Genomic DNA, 18545 nt, shown 5'->3' with positions numbered 1-18545 from the left:
TCACTCCATTTGTTTAGTATGTAGTGTCTAAACAGCTTAGAGCAAAGACCACGCATGCGCGAGATCACCTTCTTGCCGTCATCATCCATGATGATGCCGCCGCTAAAGTCGACGGAGTAAGGCAAGCCCTCTGGCCGGTGACGCGTGAACCTGGGTGTGCGGCGTGGAGGCATCGACGGCGGAATCCCCACAACTTGTAAAAGGGGGATGTTAACTATTTACATACTTACTTGTTCACAATGCTCGGGTAGTACGAAAGTGTCTCTTAGGTCATTCCATTTCTTAGTAGAATACACCTCAAGAAAACCAGACTCTCCTCTACGCACAGTAGCGTTGCGACCCTCCATGATTATCTTGAACCATTGCACGTCGAACAAGTTGACAAAAAATCCTCTATAATCGATCCTCAAAATCTCTTGTAGCGTGCCGAAGTAAGTGAGTTCCGCCACCACAGGATCTGCATCAGAGGAACGTCGTCGACTAGACTGTTCAAATTTTGTCATGATTCCACAATCTTGAGTAAAACGCTTTTTGTCGATCCGTTCCACCCTAAAATGTCGACCTTTACACCATGCTGCTGTGTATGACTTATACTACAACGAACAAAGATTATGAGTGGCCGTTCAAACGTTTAGAAATAAAGTCACTAGCTAGTCGTACATTGCAAACTTACCTTGGTCGCGCAACCCGGAGAGTACTCCCACTCTTCCTCAGTCACTTCGTCACCGCATTGTTGTGCGCTTTTCAATTGGTTGTGAAACCATCTTAAGCTCATGAATGTTGGTAGGCTCTCCAGAACCGTCGGATAGTGCATCGGTGGTCATCTTCCCCATCTCCACTCGATTCGTGCCCTTTGTCGCTCTTGCTTTGCATCCTCATATTGTGAAATCCACTTTTGCATCGCTGGATTGTGAAGCATGCAAAATCAGTTGATTTTAGCCTCTAGATCTTCCGTCATCTTCTTCTCAACACCGAGATTGCACATGACAATCCCAGATATGTGCTTATCATCTATGGTTCTCCATAGCGTGTCCCGAGCTTTATCAAATCCGTCTAGCCACTCTCCAATGTACACTAGGGACTCTGATACCAACCAACCTTCTGCCATGCTACCCTCCGGACGTGCCTTTTGACGCACATATCCCTTAAGCGTTTTCATGAAACGTTCTAAGACGAACATCCATCTGGAATGAACTGTGCCAGCTATTTTCACCTCATCAACTATGTGAACAAGAAGATGCACTTGAATGGTTAGCATGGTAGTAGGAAAATGTTTCTCAAACATGCACACAAGCTCCGCAGCATTTAGTTTGGCGAATGGTATGGAGTCTACGTTGATCTTCTTTTGTGAGATCCATTGCACCAGCTTTGCAAGTTTGTAGATTGTGTTACGGATGTCGAGAGACAAACATCCCTCAATGGCAACCGGTAAAATAAACTGTAAAGTATGTGCAGCAATGATATTAAAGTCCACATTTTATGCAATGATATTAAAGTCCACTATGAACGTACCTGACACATTTTATGCCAATCGTGTGACTTCAAACCGGTAAGCTTTCTTTCTTTAGTAAAACACGTTCGGAGCGAGTGCATTATGCCAGTGGGGGTCCGCAAAGATCGAATGGTCTCTTTTACTTTGCGTTCTTGGGCTCCTGTGAAAATCCATGGTGCTTTAGGGAGTTTTATCGATCCATCAAACGCTGTTTGCAGCCAATATTGCTCCATACGATCCACATTTCTAAGGTCAACTCTGGCTCCCAAAGTCTCTTTCTTGCCGGTCACATGGTCCCATAGTAGATTACCCACATTCTTGAATATGTGCATTGGATCGAGCAAGTGATTGATCATGAGTCGGGGCCAGTATGGTAACTCGTACCATAGAGATAGTCTCTTCATCCCTAGAGGCAATCCGTCATCGCGCATCTCCTTCTGCTCTAACCATGCTTGTGCAGACATCCTTGGTGGCTCTCTTCCCAAAAAGCCGTCGCGTAACACATGATTCTCTGGAAGATACGCTTGATGACCTTCGTAGATTTGCTTCTTCAGTGAGGGCGTCCTACGTGCATTCAGTCTAGGTCCACATATGACACATGCTCTGTATCCGCTTGCTTGAAGCCCTGCATGTATACACATGATAATAGATCAACTATGGGAAAAAACAAGATTTACAGTGTTTGAGTGAGGAGTGTCAATAGATCACCTGAGCATTCTGTTAGCCCGGGATAGTCATGCATGGTCCACATTAGAATGCCTCTGATCAAAGCATTCGATCGACCTGTGTGCCCGCTCCTATCCACCACTTCCATGCCAATCCACAATTGTTGTATCTCTTTCAGTACTGGACAAAGATACACATCCATATTCTTCACTTTATATCACCCCGGCACAATCAATCTTAGCCATAGGTGCCCCTTCTTCGTAGTCAACCACAGGGGAATGTTGTAGTTGACGATGACAACGGGCCATACACTGTAAGATGTTGATCTTTGACCAAATGGATTTACACCGTCCATATCCAGGCCTAAGCGCAAATTTCGAGCTTCCCTGGCAAAATCCGACCATGTTCCATCTATATGTTTCTAGGTTGCACAATCTGCAGGAATTCGTAGCACACCATCCGAAGATTTATTCTCCTCATGCCATGATGCTAGGGCGGCCATGGACTTACATTCGAAGAAATGCTTGATGCGAGGAAGCAGAGGAAAATGTCGCAAAACCTTTTGTGGAATTTTTGTCCCGTGGAGATCTACTCGATATCTTTCGGAATCACATTTCGGACACTTCTCCATGTCTATGTATTCCCCTCTGAAAAGAATGCTGTCATTAGGACAAGCGTGGATAGAATTGTAATCCATCCCCAAGTTTCGCAAAATCTTTCTTGCTTCATCTCGGGAATCTGGCATCACATTGTCAGCTGGTAGTATGTGCTCTTTAAGCAATCTACACAACATAAAAATACGATACAGTCGTGTGAAAATCTATCAGATCATTATACATTTAGAGTTTTATTAAAGTAAACTAATTGTAATAGATCACCTGAAAAGCGTTGTGACGCTAGTGTCACTCCATCCAAACTTTGCCTGCATGTTGAGAAGAACCAGCAGAGCTTTCAATCTAGACATACGTGCTCCATTATACAATGGCGTATCGGCTTCACTTTTCATATCATCATAGATAAGCCTTTCTGAATCCATGATCGTCTCGATCATTTCATCAATCTCGGGCTCAAACATTGCCTCGTTGGGAATGTGCTCTGCATGATCATCCCCCGAGCTGTCAGAGGCTACATCTTGTGGCCTCACATATGCTGCTTGACCAAAGCGCCTGCGAACACGTCTATTGGGTTGCAAGATTGCTGCTTGTTGGCCAGCGTCAGAGTCCGACGAGTTATAATTGGCAACAACTCGATCTATAATAGATGGATCGAACTCGCCAAATTCGCAAACGTGCTGCAAAGAAACACGTCTTGTCCGTCGCACAGCATGCTTGCATTGATTACAAGGACATAAGACCCTCGTTGAGAGATAGGTGTTTCGGTTGGACGGTCCCACATCCTCGTCACTACTCATAATGAGGATAAAAATATTATAACCTGGACAACAAATTTAATATTCTATTGGCATTCTTCGTCTTATCTCTCTCTCTCTCTCTCTCTCTCTCTCTCTCTCTACCTCACATTCTCTAGTCATGTCCAATCCCCGCACACCTCGGTCTAGAGGTGCACGGAGATCAGAACCATGGGGTTATAATCTCGTCTTTATTGGTCAATACCTATATTTGTGGGTACAAGAAATCTACAGACCCACGTCTACATGATACTGCATGTAGTGGACAAAACCCCTTTGCCTATTCTCTAGCTGTAGCACTTCACAGCATCTTAACATCTTTTCACAGTAGATCTTTTCACTGTTCGTCTAACTCTAAACCCTAAACCGTAAGTAATTCTTGCGTGGACTCGATCTAACGTAAATAAGCGTAAATCTAAATAAATGTAAATCTAACTAAAAATAAACCTAAATCTAATTTAACGTAAGTCTACATCTAACCTAATCTTTAACGTCTTTTGGGATAGTTTCTTACGACGTTAAAACTCTCTTCTTATTGTGTGTGTGTGTGTGTGTGTGTGGGTAAACCTAAATAAACCTAAGTCTAATCTAATATAACATAAATCTAAATCTAACGTAAATTATGTTATATTAAAAACAAAGAACTAAACTAACAGGGATTATAAGAACCTTAAAACTTATTTTTCACATTACTCGGCAAGAGTTGGCATTCTCATCACTAAAGATGTGAGAGTTAACTTCCGGCGGTGACGCTACCTCATCTCGATCCACATCTGACGACAGCAATTGGCCCTTTGGACCGTTCTTGCTCTTGTTACTAACTTTGAAGTTGCTGTTGAATGACTAGAGGTTGTCTAAATGGTCATTGTCAGGGATGTAGTGACTCTTGCCGCCCTGAAGATCCACCTTCTTCCCTATCTTTTGAAGACATTTCACCAGTACTTTTGGATCGACGGAGCCCACCATGAGTGAAGGCAGCAATACCCTATATTCCATTGAGGGCTTTCTTCACCCGCTTCATGCAGGCATCGCAGTCTATGGAGACCTAAATCTAATCTAATATAACGTAAATCCAAATCTAGCGTAAATCCAAATCTAGCGTAAATAAACGTAAATCTAACTAAAAATAAACCTAAATCTAATCTAATTTAACGTAAATAAACCTAAATCTAATTTAACGTAAGTCTACATCTAACATAATCTTTAACGTCTTTTAGGATAGCTTCCTACGACGTTATAACTCTCTTCTTCTTGTGTGTGTGCGCGTGTGTGGATGTGTGTGCTAATAAAAAGAGATAAATGGTATAACCTTTCTATCACCCATGCCAAGTATGATAGATTGGTTATGCCATTTTCCTCTTGAATAATAGGTCTTGAGTTCAACTCCTCGTCGGCTAGATCTTTAGGTCTTTTAATTTTAATTAGTTTCCTACGACGTTAAATTAGTTTCTCTCTCTTTCTCTCTCAATGTGTGCGTTTTTTTGTTTATGCATGTTTTCTCTCTCTTTTCCTCTCTCAATGTGTGCGTTTTTTGTTTATGCATGCTCTCTCTCTCTCTTTTCCTCTCTCAATGTGTGTGTGCATTCTTTGTTTATGTATGTGTGTGTGCGTTTTTGTTTATATTTGTACTCTTTCTCTCTCTCTCTCTCTCTCTCTCTCTCTCTCTCTCTCTCAAAAACACTGTGTGTGTGTGTGTGTGTGTGAGAGAGAGAGAGAGAGAGAGGGAGAGAGAAAGAGGGGAAGGGAACATGAGAGTGAGGAGAGGGAAGGAGCATACCTGGCTCTCCTTCCTCTCCTCGTGTGTGTGTGTGTGTGTGTGTGTGTGTGTGTGTGTGTGGTGAAGAAAGAGAGAGAGAGAGAGAGAGGGAGAGCGTTACCTGCTCTTGCTTGAGGGCGCCGAAAAACTCAGATCTGAGATCTGAGTTTTTGGGCTCTCTCTGTTAATTTTTTAGCTCAGCCGGCGTCGCTATGAGCGTCGCAAATTTACAAGTAAATTTGCGACGCTCATAGCGACACCGGGATTTTTTTTTTTGAGCGTCGCTAATATGAATAGCCTCTTGTAGTGTTAACCATGCACAAGCCAAATAAATATGTCCAATCAAGTTTGTTGATGCATGGAAATGAACTATGTTACACACTTGATTCCCGCATTCTAGCTCCCACATGGCATATATAGCAAAGAAAAAGACAACATGAATGAAGTCATTTGTCAAGCTCAAACACTACAAGTTTTAGAACTTTTCAGTAGTTGGGAAAAAGGCCCCTTTTTCCACTCCTTTTTACACTTCATCGAAGAATTTTGGATGACGTGTAAAAGTTTCACGATTAAAAAAATAGAATTCCCATTAAAAAATGAACTTTTGTATAGTGAAAGTTGACTTTCCACTCACTTTTGGAACAGTCACGGCGTCGTGACTGTTCCAAGAGTGATAATTTTGTTTTTCAATAGAAAATCAGATTTTCACGCTCAATTTTTTCTCGCTTGCGCATATGAAAATGTCGTTTTCCCACACAATGGGTGTGAATCTCAATTTTCTCACTCTTTTTCACAGGTGCGAAAAGATCTAAAACTTGTTGTGAAAGAAGCCCTCAAGATTTGTTTTCAATGGCATATTTTAACCCCTTTGAACCAATCTGCATTGCAACAAGGGGAAATTAATTTTCACTTCAAATTAATCATCTTCAACCTCATTCCCTTGTTGTTGACCAATTGACCACATGCAAGATGTCAGAAGGGAGGGGAGGTGAGAGGTGTGGGACCCATGGCTTATGAGGCATTTTTAAATTTATTTATTTATTTATTTATTTTGGTTGTCTACGAGATGGACAAGCGAGGGCTTGTGGTGTATGTGTGGCAGCGGTGAGCGTCCGGCACGCTTATCTGCAACACCTGCAAGTGCGGACACGGTCAACTGCAAGTGAGCGGGTCAACTGGATGGAGTGAAAACTGTGCGCCAGAGAGCAGGATCCGGTCAAGAAGACGAGTGTGTGTGTGTGTGTGTTTGTTTTGGAGGCATGGTATGTAGCATTGTAGCTCCAAAGCCGGCCAAAGACTCAGACCAAGCCAAATTAGGCTGAAGGCTTGTGTGGGGTCATTGAGAGCAGGATAGTGTGGACGTTGTCGAGCCAGTGTGTGTGTGTGTTTGTGAAGTCTTGTGTGAGGCTCATCACCAGCGAGGCAGTAGGGGTCGTCGTGGGTTTAGGTTGCACATGCGTTGTTTGGCAAGTAGTGCATAGCTAGCGAAGGGCATCTTGGAAGCTTATGCGGAAAATGTTGGGGGCCCAAAGATGGTTGGACGATGATGGGGCCATAATTGGGGAGTGGTGATCAAGGCAGTATACAGCCAAAAATGATGACCAACAGCAAGAGCCAAAACAAAATAAACTTTGTTGGTAGCGCAACCAGCCGAGTGTAGTTGGATCCTGGCTGTGGATTCTGCGCGGGCTCAAATGAACGTAAAGCCGCATGATTGTTTGTTCAAGAGGGTGCAAAAGGGGATCGTGGGGTTATGCAAGCAGCAAGGCAAGGCGCAGGTGGGCTTTGGGTTGCAGGCTAAATTTGTCAAGCCGGCTTCCGAAGCACAAAGTGGTCGGAATTTGTAAACCAAGGCCAACTCTGATTGGCTTGCACAGAGAATAGCCCGTGGGTTGTAGCCAATAAAGGATGTGGGTCTGCGACTCTACATCCCAAATTGAGGTGGGGTAGGTTCAAGATGAGGGGGTTTTTGAGCTTTTCAACCCAGTAGAATCCGGATGCCAATTTGGCGTTTTGGACGACCTGGCAGGTGCCAACGCAATGAGAGAAGGTGATTGATGGTGCAGTGCGGGCGTGTGTGTGAGAGCTTGTGAAAACCTTTGGGGCTTGTTCCCACGACAAGGCAAGGATGGAAGGAAGAAAAAAATGAAGTGTGTCGCAAGTGTCTAAGTATGCTTAAACAACCTAAAGCAATGGAATATAAAACACATTCAAGCATACTACTTTTGACCAACTATAGTTAAGAATTCTCCCTCATTTGCTTTACCTTAAGTTTATATTTCCTCTCTATGATTGCCACCGTCTACGTACGCAATCCAAAAAAAACTCACTTCAAAATTGATTTGATTTATGCTCAATCGGACACCAATTGTAATTAATTTCCCAAAATCAATGGTTTGTGCACATACATATCTATAAGGTCATTCTTTAAAAAAAATCAATGCACAATCCTTCAAGACTTGATGAACAGAACACACACATTGAAATGTGCATAGCAGATCGGTTTTTTCCATCAAAATTTATCATTTCATAATCATTGCAACAAAATTTTCTCCTTTTTATCACGCAAAAGATCAAACCTAATTAGGCTTTGATTGCTACATCCTTTTGATTATGACACTAGAAATTGTACAATCATTCAAATTTTTACCATATCCAATTGAATTGGCATACAACTCAATGGCAATACATAAAATAATTTTGAATTATGTGCAAATGAGTCATTCATCTCAAATTTTTTTATGACATGCACACAAATGTTTAGGACTACTCAGACATTATGATTAGTGATAAACATCAATCATTCATTCCAATTTGGATAGATAATACCATTGCATAGACACACACACACTAGTGCATTTTTTTCAAGTTTATCAAATTGATTCATCATTAGCATGGCAATACACTAAAAATCTACACAATTGAGTAATCTATCTCAATCTCAAAGCCAAATGTGACACGCACATCAATTATTTGGCCAAATTAATCATCATAAATGGTAAAAAATATCAATTATTCATTCACCCATTGGATTTCACATGCCATTAATTGGCACACACACCCAAATTTAGGCTAAAATTATATGCAAAAATTACATCAATTCCACATTGCAATGCTCAAATTTCAAACTCAATCAAGCATAAATGAATGCATGCGTGCTCAATTTCTAAAAACTTAACACTATTTTAATCCAATCAAGCAATGCACACACTCAAAAATTAAGCACAAAAGATCAAATTTGGCTCAATTGGCAATGAATTTAGGCTTATACTGAAATATTGCACACACTTTTCATGCACATTTGAAAATAAAAAATCATTTGGGTGTCCCAATTGACCATCAATCGTTGAAAATCAAGGGGTCTTGGATGGACTCGCATACTCAATCTTTGCCCAAACTTTTGACAAATAGGCATATCCAATGATTGGATTAGCCTCATATCCGCATCAATTACATGATTGCACCTTCATATACCATCAATTTGTCCAATTTCTATGCATGCACATACACTTGAATTTTTTGACAGTTTTTTCCCTCTTTGGTGCATTACACACACAATGATTATTATACATACACATGCATTCTTGATGATAATCAAGCATTATCTTGACACATACAAAGTTCATTAGTCAAAATTTGACCATCAATTTCTTTCCAAGTGAATCAAACTAGGTGCAAAGTGCAGGTCAATTGATTTACACGCCTAGTTTTAGCAAATACTTAGCAACTTTGAACCACATTAATCAATCAAGAATTGACATAAGCAAGTGAGTGAACCTACATCGTAATCACACTCCAAGCTATTCCTTTGCTCCACGCAAAGGTGCATCATTGTAGACGCAAGTGTGTGCAACAAGAAATCGGCTCCAAAATCGACCATTGTAGGCCAAAAATCAAACACTCAAATCATCAAATTATGTATAAATTAGCACAATTAACTTGATAAAAGTGAGATTCCACCTTTTATAAGGGGATTTAACATACATTACACTTCAAATGTTAGAGGCTAGGTCAACAAAGTTAGTAAAAAACTAATAAAAAATAACATGAAATTAGTACAATTAGCATGGAAATGAAGCAAAATTAGTAAGGGTTAGTATGAAATTAGCAAAATTGGGGGTCTGGGATATTCATAACTCAACATTTAGCTTCAGTTTCTTGCACAACATCATCAAATCAAATCAAAATTGAGTGACACACATCGAAAACCAATGAAATTAGTATTGAAACTACTCTAAACATCTTATACTCACTAGCTTAGGTTATCGATCCCCGGCAATGGCGCCAAATATTGGGCGGAATTGTAGCATAGCCTAATCAACACAAGAATAACAAAATTATCAATTCTAGGATTGGCAACCTGGATAGAGCATGGAAGCACGAGCATCGGATGTATTGAATGAGAGGATTCAAGAGTTGATCATCCAATGCAATAGAGATTAGTCTTAATCACTAACTCTAATCACATCATCAACCAAGCATCTCCTACATACGTTAAGTCCACAAAATTCCGGCTTACCATAGACTAGAATCCCAAAGCACACTAATGACAAGCACAAACTAATTGCATTGGTGTCACTACAACACGTCGTGTAGAAATCGGTGTGGATACCGATGAAATAAAGTTTGTTTTAACACTAGAATGGTAACCTAACAGGACATAAAAGTGTCCTTTCAGGGTTTTGGGAAAAAATTCCAAAACCATAGTAGATCCACTCATTTTGAAAAATCCTTTCATTAGCTTATAGTTGAATAACTACTACATATGGAAAAAATGAGAAACTTGTATTTTTTCTCATCCCTTGGTCACTACAAGCCTCCAAAGTTGATGGACCAGTGCATTTTTCCCAAAACAGCAATTTCTTATGGTTGATTGCATATAAATAACAATGGAGATTTTTGTAGGACATGAGAGAAAATGCCCCGTTAACTTCAATGGGTTGGTGACCAAAACATATGGTTTCTTTTAACTCACTAATTTTTTTTTGGGCAAAAAAAATAGGTACTAAAAAGTTGCATTTTTGCCATTCTGTGGACCTATCATCAAAGTTTCTATAGTCACGCTCAATACAGATACTATATACATGTTTTCTTAGTTCCCTTTGGGCCTCTAGATTCAAAAGGAGCCATGGAGCATGTCAAAAGGATAATGGATCTCTTAAAATTGGAACCTTGGGGGCAATGATAAAGTGCTAAATACAGTAAACATGAAAAAACTGGGTTTAGCATTATGACCTCTAGAAACCCAAAGAAACTACTCAATATCTAGCCAAGTTTGTAGTCTATGATTAGATATGTTCACTATCTACAAAATACACACAATTGGCCTAAGAAACTAGCAATATTGAGAAAGTTATACTTGCTACTCTAAAATGTATCGTATTCTTCAGCAATCAAAAAACTCAACCATCATCATATACTATGCTATATACCATATTAGGTCCCCCAAAACTCAAGGAAGATTAGCTTTATGTAATACATTACACTTGCATAATCAAAATTGAATTTGGATATCAAGAAAGCCACCAAAAAAATCATACAAGTGCTAATTTTGGCCAAAAAACAGGATTATGCAATTCTTGTAAATTGGTCATAACTTTCAATTTTAACACTTAGCTCTCCCTACAAGCATCAAAACATGTTGAGAACTATGAAGGCCTAACCTCTAGCCATCTAAACCTCACAACATGAAGGTTAGAGTGGTATAGTTGCCAAAAATTGAAAAAAAGCCAAAAATAGGACCCGTTTTTTCACACAATTTAGGTTTAAAAATGTTGTGCAAGAGTAAGGTTAATGGTGAGATCGATACTCAAAAAAAAAGCTAAGTTTTTTTCAGCTCATAAGGCAACTTTGTGGATATATAGCACCTAGAAATTCATTTTCATACTCTTCAAATAATTCAAGCAAAATGGTCACTTAACAGGACACACAAGTGTCCAAGGACATAAAAGTGTCATGTTACCATTCTAGTGTTAAAACTAAACATCACTAAAATAGGCCTCAAAAAAGACGTCGGTTTTGTGACGTCACTATAAGTACCGGTATACTTTGCGTCGTTGAAATGAGCATCGGAATAAGATATGAAATAACCGTCTAAAAATGTAAAGGATATTTTGATGCTTGTTCCGAAGTGTATACCAGCGCATGTATCGTACTCTGTACCGGCGTCGACCAGACCTGCAATTTTTTTTTGGACAGAGAGGGTTGGGAGCTGATGCTGCATGTACCACAACAAAAGAAAACAACCCTCTCTGCCCAAAGGAAGAGTGCACAAGCAACCACACTCCACCTACAAGATGACGCTAAAGAGCGAGTGTATGACAATTAGCAAAATTGTAAGAATAACATAACCACAAAATAAAAATCTTGATCATGGCATAACGGCATAAAAATTTTATAACCATAATTAAAACATGAGTCGAAAACTACAAAACCATAAACATAACCCGTTTGCCATACCATAACCATTACCATAACCTGTTTGTCATACCATAACCATAACAGCCATACCATCATTGCACAACCATAACCATAACTATAAGACATAATAAGTACTAATTTATCAAGCTTAAAACTAGCATAATCATAATCATAACCATCACATGATTGCCATACCATCATAGCAAAACCATAACCTTAACTTGACTGCCAAACCTTAACCATAACATCTATTCCATATTATAAACATAACCATAAATAATAAAGATAAGCACTACAAAATTGTACATATGCAAACAATCACTTATTGAGACTGTATCAAGAAGACCACGACTACAAAAAAGACTGTACCAAGAAGACTATATAAAGATGACTGAGTAAAATTGTGTCAAGAAAACCCTCATGGTAATGCCTCCCAGTCGATGTCCTCTCCCCCCTCCTGCACCAGCTGGGTCAAAAGATCCACAAGTCCATGCTTGTACCCATACTTCTCCTCTCGGCGTGTGAGAGGGCGTCTCGACAACTTCCTACAAATTATGGTTTAATCATTAGATAGATCTTCAAATAAAAAATATATTTTCAATAATTTAAATCATACATATAATACTTATAAAATCATATCAAAGCATATCATAGACTCCACTCCCAAGATATAATGCTCCAGCAGACTCCAAACGTGCTCTGGCTGCATCTCTTTGCTGCTAAAATCTCTCAGGATTGTCTTGTGTCTCTCGTGCAATCCCTATCCACTCCTCTATATCCAACCATGCCAGCTTGGGACTTCCTGCATTGTGTCTATCTCTCGCCTCTGACTGACGGTATGACGTTGTACCTTTGCCACCCTCAAAATTCAGGGGTTTGAGACTAGATCATACCCCTCTGTCGGCATGTTCTCTCTGTGAATGGCCTCGACGATGTCATTCTTTCTTTCAAGATCAAGGTTATCCCAGACCTCCATCACAGAGTGACCAAACTAAATCATACAAAGCTGCCAAATCCTCTGGCGCATGGCCTTTCCGACCCTATCCGCCACAACAGCCCAATCCCTGCTCTTGTACACCTTGCTAGGATCATGCTTGTGTGATCCCCAAGGTGCACGTGGTGTGCCAATCGGTGAATTATCTACTGAAGAGAGTGGTCGATGCTCTCTTGGTACTGTGGACGCATCGATAGAATTGCTACCACAACAACCACCACCTCCAAAATGATGCCTACCTCGTTTCGAGGATGAACCAACCATTGTTGTAGGGGGCACACGAGTCTTAGGCGTAGGGGCACACTAGATTGAGGTGTGGGACCGCTCAATGTAGGGACCACACTAGTCTGGACGTAGGGTCAACCGTAGTAGGTCTAGAGGGACTTGCTGCCCAAAGGTGCTGTGCCATCGCGATCTGCTTTGGTGTGAAGTGAGACAAAAACGAGGCCAAGTGATAGGAAAAATAAAATGAGGAGAGTATGGCTCATCCTCATCGGCCATGTTTATAGAAGAAATGCTTAATCAGTACAATGAACAAATAAATGAAGCTTCAACACAGATGAATGAATCTAAAGTGTATTGTAGACTAATAAAAAGAGTTTTACAAAAGAGTTCCTAGCAAAAATAAATAGTTAATCTCTCATCTTCTACGAGATCTGATGCATCAAAGATGTTTATCTCAATATGTACTTCTACATCTTCGTCATTGAACTCTACTTCTTTGTCGCTCTCCACATCAGCTTCAGTATTGGACACCTCGTCTCACTGTTCATACAATTGCTCTATCCATAGTGGATCGTGTGTGAACACAACTTGTTCACAATGCTCCAGAAGTACAAATGTATCCCGCGCATCTGTCCACACTTGCCTAGAGTTCACTTGAATCAATCCACTCTTGTCTTTACGCACAATTGCATTAGGGCCGTTGGTAATAACTTTGAACCACTTGATATCAAAGATAAACATATCAAACTTTCTAAAGCTAATCTTCAAGATATCTTCGATGTAGCCAAAGTATTCAAGTTGGCTAGTCTCTGTGTTCTTCGCCCTTGCACTACTCCTACTTTCTTGGGTGAAGCTTGCCTTAACACCACTGTTAAAAGTGACCCTTTGTTCGTCGATCCGTTGCACTCTGAAGTGTTTCCCATGCAACCACAAAGCTCCATATTCGTGATACTATAGCCATAACATTGAAACAGACTAAAAGTTATCAAAGCAATGTGCTCAGTGGAGATCGAAAAGGAAGTTGTGAAAATATACATGCCAATCGCAACCCCTTGACATCTTCTCTTCCCCTTCAATAATCAACACTCCATTCGTCTTTGCCTTTGATATTGTCACATCTAACCACTACCGAGTTGCAAAGTCACGTAATTTTTGAAGATGTCTTGAAAAGGAAGGTTTCTAGTGGCAAGGTCGCACTTGAATTACAAGCGATCTGTAAAACGTTGTTGCTTTTTCCCTTCATACCTCTGTAGCCACTTTTGCATAATGTCTGAGTTGAGAAGGCAAAATCTCATAACATTTTCTCGCATTGTGATGTCCATCTTCCTAACGATGCCTTGTCCCTGTGGCTCGTCCCGTGTCTCCTTGGCGTTGACCTCTGTAGTCCATTTGGGGCATCTCTGGATTAACAGGGACCAAAAATTCATTGATAAGGACAAGAGACTCTTGTACAAGCCATCCTTCAGCCATGCATATGTTTGGGCCATCCTTTGGCCATGCATATGTTTGGTCCACGTAGCTCATGTTCTTCAGGCAAAAATCTACCATCCTCCTTCTAAACTGTCTTGCTCAAATGCCTAGAGCGGCGGAAGCCAAGTCGAGGACCAAATTTTGGACATGCATGATTGCCCGAGTAGCTCAAGCTTGAAACATCACAAAATTAAAATATAAAAGCATTGGAATAGTCAGGAATCACATGTGTGTGAGGGTCTCAAAGGCACTTATATGATCACTCACCAAAGCCTAGCCAATTGTGCATGGTTCACATGAGAATGCCTTGCACATGTACATTCCATCATCCAATTGGTTGGGACATATCAACCAGTCTCGGTTCCTGTCCACAAGATTTGGAGCTTTTCTATAAGTGGTGCCAAATAAACGTCCATGTTCATTGCTTTGTACTCTCTTGGGATGATCAATGACAACAACAGATGGCCCTTCATGATAGCTAGCCATGGTGGCAGATTATAATAAACCAGACAAATAGGTCATGTGCTCCATGATGAACTCCGCATAATCCGAATGGGTTTAATCCATCCATTTCCAGACCAAAGCAGGCACATCGAGGCTCGTTCTTAAATGTAGGACAACTTTCCTCTATTTGCTTCCATGCACGAGAGTCAGCAGGTACCTGCATCACATCATCTGTCGATCTAGTATTTGAGTGCCATGTCATCAAAGCGGCTATGGACTTGCACCTGAACATGCTCTTTATTCTTGGAATGATAGGAAAGTGTCGAAGGACCTTTGCAGGGATAAATTTCCTTGTGTGTCCTCGTTGTACCTGTTTGATCCACAATTGGGACACTGTTCCAAATTTGCATACTCATTGCGAAAAAAGTATACAATCATTAAGACATGCATGTATTTTGTGATAATCATAGCCCAAATTAATAAGAAGCTTTTTAGCGGCTGGACTATTCATTTTTCGCTAGCTCTAACCTAGCCTATAACCTAAACCTAACCTAACCTAACATAACCTATAACCTAAACTTAACCTAACCGAAGTTCATTTGCATTTTTTGAAGTACGTACACAAGTCATCTTCGAAGTTTGTTTGCATTTTTTCTACTATTTTCTACTAGCTCTAACCTAACTTATAATCTTACCTAACCTTTAACCTAAACCTAACCTAACAGAAGTTTGTTTGCATTTTTAGAAGTACATGAGTCATCTTCGAAGTCATTTTACGTTGTTTCTACTATTCATTTGCCGCTAGCTCTAACCTAACCTATAATCTCACCTAACCTATAACCTAAACCTAACCTAGCCTAACATAACCTATAACCTAAACCTAACCTAACCAAAGTCCATTTGCGTTTTTTTGAAGTACACAATTCATCTTCGAAGTCCGTTTGCGTTTTCTATACTATTTGTCGCTAGCTCCAACCTAGCCTATAATCTAACCTAACCTAACACCTCAACCTAGCCTAACCTAACATTACCTAACCTATAACCTAACCTAACCGAAGTCCGTTTGCGTTTTTAGAAGTACACAAGTACGTCATCTTCGTTTGGCCGTGAATAGATGGACGTTGTGTTTGGACAGTTAGAACTTATGGTATGGTGAGTGAATCCTCTTAAGTTAGGCTGCTCCACATTAGAATAGGATAGCAATTAGCAAATCAATCCGCTTAGGGCTAGCCACCTAGGGTTAGCATCTTAGGACTGTGTTGGTTTAGCCGCTAATAGATGGCCGTATTTTGGATTGTTAGGGTGTGCTATGTAAAGTTGCCTAGGTTTGGCCACTACAAATTGGATTAGTGTAGTGTTTTTCCATTTCAATCTGCTTAGTGCTAGCCGCTTAGGGTTCTATGGATTCAAGTTTGGCCACTAATAGATGGCGCACCGTGTTCGGATGGTTAGGGCACACTATGTAAACAATAGTCTTGGTTGTGTGTACTTACCTTAGGGGGCATACCATCATGGAACACGTTCTTTGGGGAGCTTGTGGAGAGTGTGGTCACACTTATGGTGTGTACCTAGTATGGGTGGACTTACCGACTCATTGCAAAATCACCTCTAGCACAAGGGATATACCATCATGGAAGACATTCTTTAGAGAACTCGTGGAGAGTGTGTTCACACTCGTAGAAAAATTTCATCTCTTTGAGGGCGACGTTGAAGCAACTTGTTCTGTCAATGGTTTCTCCATGGTGACACAAATATCTTGTGCATGTGGCTTTAGGCATCTTCACATGATTTTCATTCACAACTACTTGTGATTTCATTGATAAGGTAAACCTTATCTCTTAATTGTGTTTTTAATGGTCTTCCTTTCATTATGTATCAATGATGTGTTTTTTTTTTCCTTCTTGGGTTTTGACACTAGTACTTGCCATGTTTATGAATGATTTGGATGGTCATAAGGTTAACTCATTCTATGATCATGGAGCAGAAGAGATAGTTGCAAATGGAGAGGGCTTTGACATTGATGTTGATTGGATTTTTGAGCCATTTTAACATTCTCCATGGACTATTGATAACAAAGGAGTGGCATTTGATTTTGGAGTGGAGAAGAGCGAGTTCCTTTGTCGGTGAGTTTTAGGCCAAATAACCAAAAATAGAAAATGTAATGTGCATGTTAGGATGTCCACCCAAGTCGATGATGGAGTATTAGATTGTCTTGTTGGTTTCAATGGCATGGCATTAAAGTGTTTGCCTCCACAAAGTTAGCATCATGAGCCATTTTTACATTCTTCATGCACTATCAACAACAAAGGAGTGGCATTTCATTTTGGAGTGGAGAAGAGTGTTTGCCTTTCTCAATGATTTAGCAAACACCCTTAGGTCCAATTATTAAAAATAAAAAAAATTAATGTGCATGTTTACTTGTTGTAGGTGGCTAATAAGGAAGTCCACCTGAGTTGGTGATGGAGTATTAGACTGTCTTGTTGGTTTTATTGGCATGAATTGTAGTGTTTGCCTCTACAAAGACATTGCAGTAGCATTTAAAATATTTTTTTAAAAAAAGCACTTATCGAGCCTCATCACTGCTTGTTAAAGAGCTTGGTTTGACTCTTATATCAAGTGATCTTTTATCATCCCTGGAGATGGAGCCACCCTCGATGTATTCGTAGGAACCTCCATAGCATATGCTACCTTTTTACCTACCCCAAGGCACACACCACCCTCTAGTGGCACCTTGGCCACTATACAAAACCATTACAACCTTGTCACATGATTATGGGTCCACCCACACCAATGATTCTAGGCATTCCATTGCCTCCACATCGTCTCCTACTACAAAGGGCACTCTTTCCGCCTCCATCTTTGGGCCATCATAGCCACTACCACACTGTCCACAATTGCAACCTTGGCCATGATTTAGTTTTCACAAGTTAAATTCCTTTCTTTATGATATAAACCTTTTTATGCTAAAAAATATTGTTGGCTTTCTCTCAATTTATGGTTTTTAACCACCATTGGCAAGTTTTTTCAATTTTCTCACCATTGTGGTTGGTTTTTAATGCATTTATTTTTAAAGTATAGGTCAACATTGTTGCTGACAATTATATCCAGAGATGGAGTGGTAGAGAGAGAGAGAGAGAGAGAGAGAGAGAGAGAGAGAGAGAGAGAGAGAGAGACTCCATGTTACATTAACAAAGAAAAGAACAAGAACAAAAACAAAAGAATATATAGAAATTTCATTAGGAAGAGAATGGGGTCTAGGGGGACAATATTAAAAAATATATATAGCCCTTCCAAAAGGTCTACACCTTCGTCGGTACAAGCACAAAGAGCAAGAGAAAAGAGGGGGGAAGGGGAGAACAACGCCAAAAATGGTGGGGAGTGGCTTGATATTGCTTATACAATCATTAAAAGAATACAACACCAAGCTCCAACAAAAAGCATCCCTTAAGGCCCCTCACTTGGCTTTTTCGATCTCTCACATAATTGAAAAAACACCTCAAAAATCCCCTAAAAAAGACAACAATTTGGGTTTTATGGGGTGCCACTACCCTTTTTTGGAAATTTTCATCTCATTGGACCCCTCAAACTCCAAATTTGGTAATTTAGACAAGCCTGAAGGCCCTTGGAGTGACTTCCCAACACACTCTCTCATTGCCACACCCTTGGGATC

Source organism: Adiantum capillus-veneris, chromosome 2 (genome assembly GCF_014529385.1).
Source record: "Adiantum capillus-veneris isolate H3 chromosome 2, ASM1452938v2, whole genome shotgun sequence".
Classification (NCBI taxonomy): domain Eukaryota; kingdom Viridiplantae; phylum Streptophyta; class Polypodiopsida; order Polypodiales; family Pteridaceae; genus Adiantum; species Adiantum capillus-veneris.
Note: the sequence above shows the minus strand (reverse complement) of the source record.